The sequence below is a fragment of the Ptychodera flava genome, chromosome 22 (assembly GCF_041260155.1).
Source record: "Ptychodera flava strain L36383 chromosome 22, AS_Pfla_20210202, whole genome shotgun sequence".
Lineage (NCBI taxonomy): Eukaryota > Metazoa > Hemichordata > Enteropneusta > Ptychoderidae > Ptychodera > Ptychodera flava.
In genome coordinates this window covers 14,766,369-14,780,693 of record NC_091949.1, presented here as the reverse complement: position 1 = coordinate 14,780,693, position 14,325 = coordinate 14,766,369, and the positions used below count along the sequence as shown (strand labels likewise).

General features: G+C 37.6%; 1 protein-coding gene across 3 annotated transcripts in view; it reads left to right on the top strand.

Annotated features, from left to right (window-relative positions):
* LOC139122755 (tachykinin-like peptides receptor 99D) overlaps positions 1-14,325 on the top strand; it is a 122,920-nt gene that overhangs the window by 12,618 nt on the left and 95,977 nt on the right. The gene's annotated exons all lie outside the window — the stretch shown is intronic.

The following is a 14,325-nucleotide window of genomic DNA, read 5'->3' as shown; positions in this document are numbered from 1 at the left end:
ACAAGTTGAAAACATATGACGTCATTAACGACCTGCCTGTAGCGCGTTAGTGGTCATAAATCTGACGGAGATTAAAAATGCAAGATATAGGTGTGAACTAACTAAGCTGAATTATTGAATTATTGTATGTATGTATGTATGTATGTATGTATGTATGTATGTATGTATGTATGTATGTATGTATGTATGTATGTATGTATGTATGTATGTATGTATGTATGTATGTATGTATGTATGTATGTATGTATGTATGTATGTATGTATGTATGTATGTATGTATGTATGTATGTATGTATGTATGTATGTATGTATGTATGTATGTATGTGTGTGTGTGTATGGATGGATGTATGTATGGATGTATGTGATATATATATAAATATATATATATATATATATATATATATATATATATATATATATATATATATATATATATATATATATATATATATATATATATATATATATATATATATGCATGTGTGTGGTATGATTTTGTAACTTCATACCTCTCTTTCTTTTTATGACATTATGCCAAGGGCATTTGTGTTAGTGAATGTAGCATAATTTGAGTATTAGTAACAATATAATTCTTTATACCAGTAGTAAAGAGCATTTTTACAGTGGAATGAACGAAATACTATAATATAAGAATAACTATTTAGAGTTCGCAACATGTCCAGCAGGTTGTCATGGTGTAATTGCGTCATCCCATGTTGTGTAAAGTTTACCCGAGTACGAGACAACAGTATCTCGGCAGCAGACGGTGTTTAAGTGGTCCCCGAGCCTCAGTTTGCCTTTGGAACCGAAAAATACCTTCGTTTGCTTTCCTTTTTGGCTTAATTTACTTAAATGTTTCAAAGCACATCCACACTGATCATAGTGCCACATACCGTAAAATTGCTATAATCTGATTTTTTCTAGTTTTTAAGAGCAAAGTCACAGTTCCGATTACGTTCGGCATTTCCAATGAAATTCCCCGGCTGCATCACATAACTTTTCATAAATTTAATGATATAGGAATTCTAGCCAACAAAACTTTCCCCTCATTTTCCTATTGAAACTTTCAAAAGTGGCCTTCCCGTTCGCATACACTTGATTTTACCATTACCATTACTAATGCACTGCACCATTATTCAATTAAGAAACAGTTCAACAACATTCATTGGACAATTGAATTTCTCTTCCAACCCTACCAAACTCCTTAATGAGTTTATCAGCTGATCAAATTTCTTTTTTGCATTCTGTTTTAAACTAAGTAATCGAATCGTACAAGAACTGAGAATGCTACAGTGCGTGCATTGTGTGCGCAAATGCGTATACTGCTTATTTGTTATGCAGAACAATTATGAATGCAGTGCCATGTTATAATTTGTATCTGTAGACTCTGCATTTTCTCAAACTTTCTGCTACCACGATAACTAATTCTCGATAGCCAAATTCTCCGTCAAACAAATTCTGTAGGGGCGTTTTGTTTCGTACCAACGGAAAAGACACACTCGAATTCTTCCTAGCGATCATTGTTTGGACACTTATCATTATTTACGCAAGAATTAAGTGCATATGTCAACGTTTTCGCCGCTTCCTGTTTACATTTAGCAGTATTTCTGCACAAAATGATATTTTTTGGAAAAGCTTGATTCAGTTTCCCTGGTTTATATATTTCACTCAGGGGCCATGACTTTTATTAGGACTATGGGCCTACTAACGTAGGTATACATCCAGCTTGTCCAAGCTCTTTTGTCCGGGAAAGGAGAACAAATGTTGCTCTTTTTGCATTTGAAGAGTGAGTAACATTGGTCAAAAGCTGACAATGCTTTTTAACCTCGCGTTTTCGAGAACAGATATCATCTCGTTAAAGCAATAATACAAACCTTAACCAACTTCATCACGAACACTATTTCCAAATATTAAAGCATTTAAAGTTCTTACAGTAAATTTTCAACGTACCTGCTTTACAAAATATCAAATGTAAGGATTTGTGCAATATTGTAACTCGATCTTTCAAACAATATAGAGAGTGTCTATCTACTTCTAAATTATCAGTGCCTTTTTAGTCATAAAATGTATTGCAAAGCTTACTTGTTCTATATTGATCGAAGAATTCTTTGTTCTGACTCGGCTGTTTCTGTACAAAGGAATACTGACCGAAGTTAACCTGCAAAACCGCGAACTCACTGTCAGTGGATGATACTATATAATCACCGTATGGTGTCCCAAATCTAAAGATCGCTTTACACTGAGTCTGTAATAACACGATTGGAACTTATTTGGGAGAATTAAATCTTGATATTTTTCAAATTTCTCAAACGTGTTTGGTGCTCTATAGCTGCACGTTTCAATATTTCAAGTTAATCATAAAAAGTGCATTGCTCAATGAAACAGGCAGATGGGCTTACATTTGCAGATTAAACCGACATTATTTTGCTATCCAATTATCCAAATTAGTTCCAATCGTGTTAAATGGAAACTCTTCTAATGTTAAATAAACAAATAAGTGCATGCGCGAATAAATAAATAAATAAATAAATAAATAAATAAATAAATAAATAAATAAATAAAGCAAGCAAGCAAGCAAGCATTGTAGTTGTTGGCGGTTGGAACTTTGTTTTTCTTATTATCGCAAGGAGAAACATATCTGCGGCTGCTTTGCTTTGAGGTCCGTTTGCTTTTCTTCTGCATTTTTGCTTTGCTGAACGCCAAAGATTATGACGTCATAAAGTAAAATAATGTCACGCACAGTTGGTGTCTGGTATCGTTTTATGGCTCAAACAGAGTCTCGCTTCATTTGTCTGTTTTATCTTTTGCCCTATAAAAAACATGACATGAAAATAATAAGTTTGGCAATAAACGTCTGAGAGAGATAAAGCGGTCTCAAGAAAAACATGGGAGGGGTCAAAGTTCGTAAGCTTCAATACCAACAACATCAAGAATTGGACACAATTAATGTATACTTATCGCGACTTCAGTACGTTTTTTATCAAATGTGGTTTTACTAACGGACATTCTACATTGCCAGCTGATTAGCGAAATGTAAAATGTAACAGTCTGTTCATCGAAATATATCGTGCAGGATGTTTTTCTCAACTCAATTGCTTGAGACTCTCGGAACTGGAAAGTGTGTATGAATGAACTATGGGGTTCTGTATCCTGTTATCAGGGCCTATCGGCCCTCTTTCAAAATACCACACACAGCTGAATGAGGCAAGGACAATCAAGCATCGATGTTTGTTCAGACGTATGTATGTGTGAGACGTTCTGTTTCGCGAAGATCACATAAATGCACGAGTCGCTACAAAAGGGCGTTTTTGTATAATGCATTTGTGTCAACACAGGCAGCTCTTTTCTTCCATTTCCACAACTGGAGCTCCATCCTGTCTCGCCACAAAAGACAAGCCGTGTAATCGATATCGAACTGAATGGAAATGAAGTGAGAATAATCGTGAAGTCCTTGCACAGACATGGACGGTTAAAATATATCGTACACTCAGCAGATAGCGCGAGATCAAATATTTCTTAACCTTCATTGGAGTGCTATATCTCTGGTGTTCCCATGAAATTGAATATGTGAAATTCCATGACAGAACATTCTTGTTATACATACCCACTTCACATGAAACCTTGCATTGCACAACCTGGAATCACTGTCATTCCTAAATAACCCAATACTATCAAACGCTGAGTTTGATAACGTCTGTATATACGTCGTTGGTGTTCCAATAATTTCAGTAAAATTTGAGAATATTTAAGCAACACAAAACGACTCACACTTTACATACATGGATACATGGCTACATAGACGCATGGATAGATAGATAGATAGATAGATAGATAGATAGATAGATAGATAGATAGATAGATAGATAGATAGATACATAGATGGATAGATAGATAGATAGATAGATAGAGAGAAGATAGATAGATAGATAGATAAATAGATAGATAGATAGATAGATAGATAGATGGATAAATAGATAGATACATACATAGATACAAATAGATACATAGCTACATAGATACAAAGATAGATAGATAGATAGATAGATAGATAGATAGATAGATAGATAGATAGATAGATAGATAGATAGATAGATAGATACATACATACATACATACATACATACATACATACATACATACATACATACATACATACATACATACATACATACATACATACATACATACATACATACATACATACATACATACATATATATTTACATACATACATAATGTCAAAGGGCTAGAGATTGCGTCTCGAAGCATTGCAGTGAAAAGGCCAGAAAGAAGTGATAAATTGACTTTTCCTTATTACATTCAAACAAAAGCATATATTTTCGCTCACACGTTTGAAGGTAATTAAATTCTGTGGTTTTGATTAATGAAACTCGTTTTAATAGCCAATATTTCTCTCCAGCTTTGGGCAAGTAAGCCTATACCCCACTCATTTACGTACCCAATCATACCCTCTATGGAAGACGGCGTCACTAGTACTGCATTGCCATTTAATTTGCCATTAAACTTCGTCTGAATTCAAGCGTAAAGATGGCTTTTTCATTCGGCGGAATGGGGTTTCTAGCAATATTTACACTCATACAAACGTGTGCTTCTCACTGGAATAAGTCTTAAATACACACTCAAACACTCAAACAAAACAAAACAGAAGGATCTAGAAGAGCTGCAGCAACTGAAAATTGTCTGGTTCCAGATATACGCGAGTTTGCATAACGGTTTTACACAAGCTGACGGAGGTAAAACGGCAGTCACTTGATGTATGACGTTTCCTGTGTATCACTCGCATCGCATATTTTGCAATGGCATTGACGTGAAGCGTTAAAGGTTTATAGATGTTCAGATGTTTGTAGATGGTCAGTGTAGTTCACAGATGTTTTGACTGTACTCATTTGCTGTTTACTTATTTTTTTACATATATTTAAAAAAAATCCTTAAGTCAACAAGGCAAGAAAGCGAACGGGTTTCCCTGTATTCGTTCCGGCAAACATAAACACCGGGATTTTGTTGTACTGCAGAGTACTCATACTCTCATCAAGGTTACACCGTTTGCGTGGGTTCCATTGGGCTTCTGCTTCTCTTTGAGCAAAAAATCCAAACGGCAACATTATAACTCGTTTTTATACATCATGTTGATAAGCATATATACTGAAATTACAATTTGCTGGGCGCCTGTGTGTATATTTCAGACAACTGAAATTGACGATGGGTGAAAGTTACGTTGTGTTGATATGGAAAGCACTAATCACAATTTATTCTAGCTGGCTAAACTGGTGGGGAGACAAGAGGACATTACTGGTCGACCACAGGCTAGGATCAATCTGTTCCGTGTTCTCTTACCAACGATAAAGTATGAATTATGTAGCCGCCGGGAATCTAAAGGGGCTACCTTGATTAATGCATTACGTTTGCGGATTTTTAGCTCCACTCTCACATTTTATTTCAATCAGTTTTACGACGTACACTAGTCAAATTGGGTTAGGTTCACAAAAACAGCACAAAGAGAACCCCAAATACAGTCGAACGAATTGATGACGAAACGCGCGCGTTTCAACCCGGTTTGCTGCGAAGCTTGTCGCTATCACGCGATCATTGCATAAGCTTAAACTCGCAGAGAAAATAAATCAAAGGAATAAAGGAAAGGAACTCACTGTGATTATGGTATGCTATAGCAAATAAGACAGGGTAAATATACACATTTCATGTGTTTGTGCACGTAGCATTCATCGCAATAAGCCACAGACGGTGCCTGTCTGTGCCTAGCATATGTGTCACAGAAGGTACATGAAAAGAGCATAGCGCTATCAATGAGAGAGTTTCCGTCCAGTTGATATTGCTATCATTGACTCATCAAAAGCTACCCACAAATTTGTAAAGTGTAAGAATTGATAGCTATGATGCAAATCAATAAAACTTAAAATTAAATAAATTTATTATGCATACATCGACGCCGTTGGCAGTCCTCATTGAAATATATAGAATCCTAGATTTGTAAGCAAATGATATTTATTCGGAAATTTCAGTGTAATTCGGCTTTAATTTATTTGCATTTTAAAATGCCCGAGGTGTTCTTTTATACAGCGTTGTGACATTGCTGCTACCAAGCTAGATATCGTTTCAAAACAACTCGTTTTCAATATGTGAAGGAGTATATCGATTTCTCCGAGCACATAGCCACCATGTATAGGTCTACATTACATCGTCAATACACCGGGGATCTATGAATACTTAGAGAATAGGTAAAATGTACATTTAGAATTCGTCAGCTCGGATTTAGTATGGCGGACGGGTAATATCGATCGTCTCATTCAAGTATGAATGACACACTGTCAGATTTCGGGAACACACGGCGTCCACAGGAGTGATTAAAGCTAGCAGAGGACACTATTTCAGATGTTGCTGTTATACATAAGATGTAACCATTATGACACCAGAAAGCCCGGGACAGCCAGCACACTCTTTCTTTCATTCAACAGAAAGGAATCATACAAACCAAACGTACAAGAACATATGTATCCCTTGTCACTTATATATTTTCTCTAACCAATACCGGTGAAACTGTATGGTCTTTGTGTTTTTCCACCTGTAGAACCAATCAAATCGTTGGAAATGACAGCGCCTGCCGGTTCGGATTATGCAACAAATTCTCAGAAAAGCCTAGGGATTACTGTGTCAATTGTAAACATTTATTCAATAATCATATCACTGGTGTTCTTAACCCTGCCAATAATGCTATGTGCTGAGCAAACGCGCTAAACGTTATGATAGTACGTAATATATATTTATAAGCAAATTTTCAGCATACCATGTCTGTGTACATGTATTTACACAAGAGAGATCTTTCAAATGGTTTGACCGGACGCAAATCCAATATGGAAAGATACACACGAGCGATGAAATATCTAAAACTTTGTCATCACACGGAAACAGAGTACACGGTGATATACAGTTGGATACAATCTTTGAGCGATCTGTGCAAATAAGCATGCACTACAGAACCTGGGGTTAAATTTTAAGTTGAGCATGCTATTGACTTGACTTTTGCCTAGGTATGGTTCTTTCAATTAACTCGGTCAAAATCTTTGAACGATAATCTTAGCCAGCGGATAAATGAAACCTATTCCATTTATGTGTCATTTATTCTCTACATGATTCCTATTAATGTTTTATTTATCTCTCTGAGTAAAAGTTTACAATGCGCCAAATTCAGAATACAGTTTGCTCGTGGCAATGGTTTAAAACCAACCTGTTATTTTTCTGTAGCGAACATAATTTTTCTTCACACTTGAAGCTTTCCAATTCCGGCAGTATTGTAGGAGAGAGGGGCCTAGTTTCAAAACAGATGTAGGCTGTGGATTGCAGGTTTTTACATATTTCAGTAAACGTTGAGAACACACTAAAACGATTGATCATTCAAGTCGCATTCAATACCTCTTGTGGCATCCAAGTGTGAAAAATGTAATTTTGACAAGCTATTAATTTGTTTGCGAACTCGGTGCCATATTGATTTGATAAAACCTCCTATAAAAGATGCAAACGGCAATTGAAAATTAATTTTTGATGCTCGCTCCCCTGTAAGTTTTATGACGTGTCACCTGGCGTTCTGTAAATTGGTAAGTTCACTCCAGTTGTATTCCTAACATAAAAGACAGGCATGTAATTATAGGAGTCATTGAAAAATGTGTCAACGTTACTGAACTATTAACGCGAGTTAATCTTGATTTTATTCCCCGGAAAAGTTATCAGCTTTTATGCATATTTTCTATTCCAACATCCTTTGAAAATGCAAGACGAGCTGCTGCTACGGCGCTGATGACATGTGACCGATCTGAGCAGTTGTGACATCACCGCTGAGCTATCACTATATAAATTTACATTTTTTTTTTTGGAACCAAGAGAGGCAATCCGTATCGCCTAATGTGAAATAGACACTATGTGACATACTCGGCTACAAGAGCCGTTCTGAAATCGGCATTAAACGACGGAGACAGGATAAAAACGTTTTTCGATTAGGATGCCATTTGTATTACACCGTGGGATTCTGTCCCCCGCCCGATAGATCTCGAGGTTGGCCATCTGTACAGGACATTGAAATTTACAATGACTGAATACAAAGGTGACTGCATTATGCCCTTGCTTCAAAATCGTTTTTTAGTCGATGTCTGTTTTGCTGAAAATGTCTTAATTTAAAAGTAAGCCTAAACGTGTGTTTAAAGGGGTTGTCATGGTGACGGTCTGAATAATACGGCCAGATCGTTGTTTTCAATGGTGATTTCCAATTTAGTTTGCATTTTTCAGATTTGTGACCATCTACATATTGGTCATATATTAATCCTGTCTGGTCATTTACGAAATATGATAAGTGTATTCACGGGACAGATTGTTACAGCATTTTGCGACTCTGGAGAAAAATAAAAAAAGGTCCATGACGTCATCTGTTGACCCTAGTAAATGGTCAACTACGTATGTGAGCGTATCATTGGTTGACTACATTGGAAATGAATCCAATGCCATGCGCATTAAGGTAGAATGCGACGCAGGGACAGATAATATTCGGACTCTAAAATTTTTACAATTCTTTTCTAATCTGCCACTTAAGGGGGGGGGGGGCTCATTTTAAAGCTCATAGCTTTTTTTTCGAAAATTTGAAATTTTATTTTTCCCTGTTTAGTGAACACAGGGACGGCGGCCATTTTGAAGTTCAAATATCGGTCAATATTGAATAATTTGTTTCTCTAGTACCAAATTTGTATGGTGATCCCCATGTTTATTCTTGATTTTCAAGGAGAATGGTTGAAAGATTCCTTGAGAAACGTTTGAGCAAAAGATTAAGTCTTTCATTTTCGAGCGCAACTGCCTTAAGACAACTCCAGATCATATTAGACCCTGACCCAACTTGAGATACAAAATTAAAACAAGGTTCGGTTAATTTTCAAAAAACTAAATTTAACATCTTATCTCGGATGTAGAACTGTCGTTCCAACAGTTTGGACGTCACGTTGGCTAGCATGAGAAACACTGACGTTTGTCTGGTCCGTGCTAGAGGAAAAATTACAGTACAGTGTCAGGTATAGGATGTGTTAGGATTATGTCAGTGGACAGGACAGCTGATTTCAGAAGACCCTATCAATGAACCGTTCATTGAAAAATAACTATGAAAAAAGAAAAAAAAAACACAAACAAACAAACAAAAATTGTGTATCAGGCGGGACACACTCTACTGGCAACAGCCTGCACAGTGGTAAATGGTTGAAATATTGCCTCATGTTAATGAAAAATGACCTAATAATACAACACCGTTCCCCCTAAAAAAACAAACAAAAACAAACAAAACCAAAATTTCATTTGCCAAACGGCAAGACTTCAAACGTCGGTAACAGCCATATCACAGAATATTAGACCTTTCCTTTTAATGTGGAGCCTTTACGACGGTTAACTTTACGTGCTCGCAACTCATTTGGAAACAACCCCATTAACTCTGTCACTGGTCGATGGGGGCGAATGCCCGTCCGATCACGTGATCGCATCGTGAAGGTACAAAATACACAAATTGAATACCTGTAATGAATGGGAAGAGTATTATCCTGTTTTATCGTGTAATTTAAACCTACTGCTTTGCCAGGATGTCATGCTCTAGGTTATCATTGTATTGGAGACAGCGGTTCAGGCAGGTGATTGACCGTGAAAGAGCTACCGGCAAGCTCATTTGCCCAACCTATATATAACTCCGATAGGATTACCTGGATGGGGGCTTTAAAAGCCTCCAGTCCCTGAATACTGCATCCTTCGACTGACAACTGACTGCCCGCAGCCGGTCAAAGCCTTGAGTTAAAAATAGGCAATTTAAGAAACATGTAAATAGTTTCTATATTCATTACCTAACTATTGAGAGAAAGAGGATAGTATAGCAACTAATGAGCTACATGTAAGAAAACACAGGCCTGTAGACCTCCAGGGCATGTTGCAGATTATAAGTCTCCTCTGAAACAGATTCGACTGCGTAGAGAGAATATTATCCATGCATTGGATGTCTGACAGGAATATCTCGATAAAGTTAATAAAGACATTTTTAGACGTTAAACTCTGACAAATAGTCTACAATATATCAGCGATGAAAGTACCATTGCATGATAAATTGTGTGCCTCTGTACACGAGTGGGGTCTGTTGTTTTCCAACAAGACTAGCCGCCATTTCTGCAGGCACACGTATGCCGTGATCGTGCAAATATTATTAAGTCTTACAGATATGTCGAGCAGTGAACTCATCAGGGCTACAGTGGATAGTCTTGAAATACCATCCGTTGCAAATTATTCTGTTTCATATTGAAAAGTTTAGAAATGCGAAAAATTGATTTATAGAGTGCGAAGTGAAAGGTCGTGGAAACCCTTGGAGAGAGTTATTTTGTATGACAATCTCTCTCACTGAGGCTCTCCTGGTCGATGATGGCTCGGATAGAAATATTGCACATTTCATTCAAGTAGGCTTGACATCTAAGTCAATATCCTCCTTATTGAAATGCCGTTGTAATACTAGTGCTTTGGTAATCCATTAAAAGTGTGTTTCGGCTTTTCTGATTAGATGCAAATTTTTTCTTGATTAAAATGTGACATGTGGAAGGTATACCGATCATTGCAGATAATTGATCACTATCTCTTCTTGATGTAAAAATCGAAAATACATTGAAGCTTTGCACTTGGTTATGCACTTTAATACGTCTCGCTCGCGTATTTTATAATTCGCCGAGATTAAACTTCAACTGCTCTCTTAAGTGAAATCCAACGTCATAGGAAGGAGGAGGTACATGTTAAAGCGAATTAGTCGTCATCCAACATATCACACACAAGGTTCACCACTTTAGTTTAGTCTGAGATACCATCAGGTATTTGAGTAAACATTTATCAAAAAGTGCCATCGAGCGCTATTACGTCAAGGGAAGCTCTTGACATCTGGCTGTATTTAAATCAATGTCCATGATCGATTATTAGCGAATTCGCCTCCCCTATTGAACTTTGAACCGGGCACTGGTAAGATAACATTTAGCCCATCCATACTTCTGGTGTTAACGTTTAACAGTGTACATCTCTACATTTTTAATGTTGAGTGAAGTCCCCCGACATCCCCTGGAGAGCTACAACGTTGCATTAAAATAACATGTTTCCGAATGTACAAGTGTTTCTTAAAAGTTATGTTTATAATTTGAAAATTCACGCTGACTAAGGTCAATCGTAAATACTTCCACGCTCCGTTCAAACATTCAAATCTTCGACAATATTTTCGCCCCCGGCGAGAAAACACCCAATTCATAGAGAGCACAATATGTTTCCGCTAATGACTTTTGACAGGCGTCTGGGACCAACATTCTTGATAAAGGGATTGAATTTATAGCGTCTATATTCACGTTCGCAAATGTTCTACCAATGTACGCACATATAGAGTTAAGATAACGTATCACTCGGCATGCCAGCCGATGCACAAAAACGCTCAATTTGTTATCCCAACGCTTTGGAAAACCTTATCAAGAAAAGTCTAATACGGAAGTGTAAAACGTTTCGCTTTACGCCTAATTGCTTGACACGTCGAGAACCCACAGCGGGAAGCATCATTCTGCATTTGGTATTCTCGTCGCATATACAGAGTGGCTCACCGCAAAGTCACGGGCCGTTCGAATTCTCTCTCTCTCTCTCTCTCTCTCTCTCTCTCTCTCCCTCTCTCTCTCTCTCTCTCTCTCTCTCTCTCTCTCTCTCTCAACAATCCTCACACGAAACTCACGTCGCATTTCAAAACATGAAAATACCCACATTTTCTGTCAATATGTACAAAAAAGATGCAGCCACAACTATACCTGTGTACCTGCAAAGTTTTTAATCCGCATTTAATCAAAGCGAAACAATAATTCACATGTTTTCACTGACAAATATTATGTATTATATTGCCATACCCTGCCCGTCGCATTTTGATTGGTCGAGCTGAACCACGCGACTGACCACAAATACACAGTAATGGTTTGTTTACATGCCCGTGAATATGAATAATAAGATTAACAACTCAAAGTATCGTAACTTTACAGCTCAAACGTAAATCATAATCAATCACAAAATAAAATGGAGCACTTGTAGGTCAAGTTGAGATACTTTTTTCTGAAAACATCTCCGGATTTGCCAATTTTTTACAGCGCGCGTGACAGTGCATCGCGTATTGCTCAGTTTCTGGGGCCCAGTTGTCGTTCGCTCCTGAAATTTTCGGAAATTTTAACGGTTTTCTAGGGTTCGCTGATAATATAATGGAAATAACAGACTCCACTCTGACCATTAACGTTTATTTGTGGGCGCGGGCTCGAGGAAAGCCAGATAACGGTCTCGGCAGTTACTTTTTGGCTTTCCTCTCGCCCTTGCCCACAAGTAAACGTTAATGGTCAGCGCGTCGCCCGTATTTTTCAGAATCTATATTTCTTATCATAAAACCTTTATTAGTCAACGCAGTGAACTACAAACAATATATGGATAATTTGTTACAATTGAATAAGTTTAATAATAGTTTAAGAATGTTGATAAATATTTTATTGTATTTTCTATGCATATTTTACGGTTACTTTGTTCGCTTCAAAATTGTTTTAAGAAAACAACACGAACTTCATAAACAAAGGAATATAGTATATATTGTGGCACAATAAATAAAACTTCATGATTAGAAAATTTCGGCAATATCATAGGAATATAAAATTGAACGGAAAAAAAGAAAAGTTGAGCTCATGTCCTTAACAGAAAACATTCGGCATATGTCGGGTATCCGTTGCATTTTCATATTACTTTCGTCAGTCTTGCATATTCTAATTAGTGCTGACAGCCTCCCTATGTTGCCGCGTAAGACGTGAGCGACGTTATAGGGTTTGTTTGTGGGCGGTCAGTATCACGTCTCGCCACTTTATCCGTGGCACGTTGGGATGCACTCTCTACCAAAAACAGGTCTTCAGGGCATTTCTGCAAAACATGCTTACTGCCACCCAGGGCCTTGGTCTGTACACATCCTCGCGCCCTCTAGGTTATGATATCGATTTTATCGATCCGCGCTGAAGATTCTGAGTCATGGAATAACTGCAGTGATGAGCTCGAGTGTTTAACAAGACGCTCTATAGTCTCCAAACTACGTGCCTGTTCCGTAGTTTACATCCGGGCGACTGCAGCAAAGGTTTAGGGAAACGCGACCAAATTGCTAAATCCAACTAGTGGAGTCCTCAATCAAAATAAGAAGAATTGGTTTCCTTGTTGAAAAACAGTGTTCGTTGTCCTATACCAACAAATCGTTATAGCTGTGTTTACTTTTGAAGTCAACTTGTCTAACTTGGAATTTGACGTCAAATTGTACTGCAAGACATGTTCCGAGAGGTGTCTTGTCAACTGTACTCATTTGGCATCTGTTCAAATAGAGGTGTACATCATGACGCAAAGGACTGGGTAGAATTCTCTCAATCCTCTATGTTTGAAAATCTGTTCAAGCCTTCTTCGTCACCTCTTTGTTAATGTGTTCACTGAGTTCCGCACGGGTAACCGGGGTCAACTCGCACTTTCTAAGCAATCTGAGCTGCAGGGAATTCCAACGGCCGGCGCCTCTATCGTTCGCTCTAAGTGCTTCTGTTTTTTAATGAAAATCTTCACACATTTGAGACACTTGTGCGAGACGATTACTGTAAGCTTAACTACATTTACAAGAAAAGGATGTCACATGCCATTTTCGGCAGCCTGACCAGCGGCATAGACATTTATCGCTTAACACGTTCATCGGCCCGCAATTTCAATCAAACTGCTCCAATCATTGACCCACAAATCGACCCCGATTGAGGTGTGAAACTTTTTTTCAAATTCTAAAACAGGATTTGAACACCCCCGGGGTACAGATCGTCTGCATAGCTTTCAATTGCTGTAAATAAAACCAAAATCATCTTAGAATCTAAAATTTCCAGAGCACGGATATTCACGCCTTTTGGACGACAAGCCCTCGTAGTTTTTGTCTCTTTCAAAAAAGGTTACAATGAGTTATGAATCTGTCTTTTATATGCCATGGAAAATATTTTCATTGCGTCTTTCTAAAAGTTCACAATATGATATCTTTAGGATATTTCCAGATTATATGGTAACATATTTTCGTACATGCTGTGTATGCCTGCTGGTGATTGTGTAAACTATGTCGCGTCAGGCTGACCGCATTGCGTTGAAGGCTATGACGGCAAAATCCTCAGTTACTACATGAAACAGCACTGAGTCAAATCCGCCACTGAAACGGGATACACGTATTCAACTTTGTACAAGCCATG